The sequence below is a fragment of the Cydia fagiglandana genome, chromosome 25 (assembly GCF_963556715.1).
Source record: "Cydia fagiglandana chromosome 25, ilCydFagi1.1, whole genome shotgun sequence".
NCBI lineage: Eukaryota > Metazoa > Arthropoda > Insecta > Lepidoptera > Tortricidae > Cydia > Cydia fagiglandana.
Window position 1 is genome coordinate 10,184,991 of NC_085956.1, and position 1,189 is coordinate 10,186,179.

The 1,189-nt window shown below is 41.1% G+C and overlaps 1 long non-coding RNA gene across 1 annotated transcript; it reads right to left on the reverse strand.

Annotated features, from left to right (window-relative positions):
• Window positions 1-200: 200 nt before the first annotated feature.
• On the reverse strand, window positions 201-987 carry LOC134676968 (uncharacterized). Its single transcript, XR_010099979.1, has 2 exons — window positions 756-987; window positions 201-618 (listed from the first exon to the last, which is right to left on the reverse strand). It is a non-coding gene; the product is annotated as an uncharacterized LOC134676968 (long non-coding RNA).
• Between the last annotated feature and the right edge of the window lie 202 nt (window positions 988-1,189).

A 1,189-nucleotide genomic window follows, 5' to 3' on the forward strand; every position in this document is an offset into this window, starting at 1 on the left:
GGGCTAGGTTGATCTGTGTAAGATGTCCCCAATATTTATTTATTTATTTTATTTTATTTAATTATGATTGATATATAAATTACAAATTGTTGACAGGAGCATACAAAAGGTTAAATATGAATAGCCAGTAGCTTAGCGGGTGAGATTCCCTTCCCAAATTTCCATTCAAAGCAAAGATGGTAGGTAATTAAAAAATAATATTAAGTAATAATATGATTTATTGGTTTTGGTTTCACAGGCAGCTTTTATCTTATCTAATGCATAACATCTATGTATTCAATGTTCGCTTGACTTTTGTTAATTTCGAAAATGTTTGAAGTCTATGAAGTAAATGAGTTCACTGAGGTTACACTGATTCGGGCAAACCTGTTCACAATTTCACTTCACGGTTTGAATCATTACTAACACTTAAAGTATTGTCTCTTCTGGTCAAGTAAGCCAGCAGTGCACGTCCTTAGCACTGGTAACTGCCATGAAGGCGTCATTGCAGCGGCAGCTTTGACTGTTCGTGCCAACTTGGCGAGGACTTCTCAGCGTGGAAGAAGAGCCCGCGGAGCCCGCTCTTGCCCGCTCTGGCTGCGCCGCCGCCTTGATTGGGGCTGCGGTGACGACGGCTGTCTGAAATTGTTAAACTTAGGTCAAAATTATATGCAATTAACAACGCACTCTTCAACTATTACACTATATAGAGTTATTTTATCACGAAATTGTAATTAACTAAGTTAAACAAATGCCAAAATATTTCATTTGCTTACCGATAAAACAATTATTTTCTCCAAAATTAGATTCGCTGTTCACTTGACACTCTTGACAGCTGACGTTTCTTGACAGTTTTGAACGAGAACCACAGACTAAAATTAATTTTTATCGACTTGGCCCGTCGAATATGCGATAACTAAAAAGATTGCCTCTTGGCTAGGTTATTATAAACATTATCGACCAGTCGCTCGCGAACGTAGAGATCGAATCGATACGGAGCGAATGTAATTTGGCTACGGGCCCAGGCCCAAGTTCTCAAGCGCCGCAAATACTCGACGTTGCTCAACGACTATGAGTTTGCGGCGCTCGCGGTTGAGACTTTGGGTCCCTGGTCAGCCGACATGAAAACATTTATAGGAGCACTATCGGTGCGGCTGGTTGACACCACAGGGGACCCCAGGGCTGGTGCGTACCTCTCTCAACGTATTTC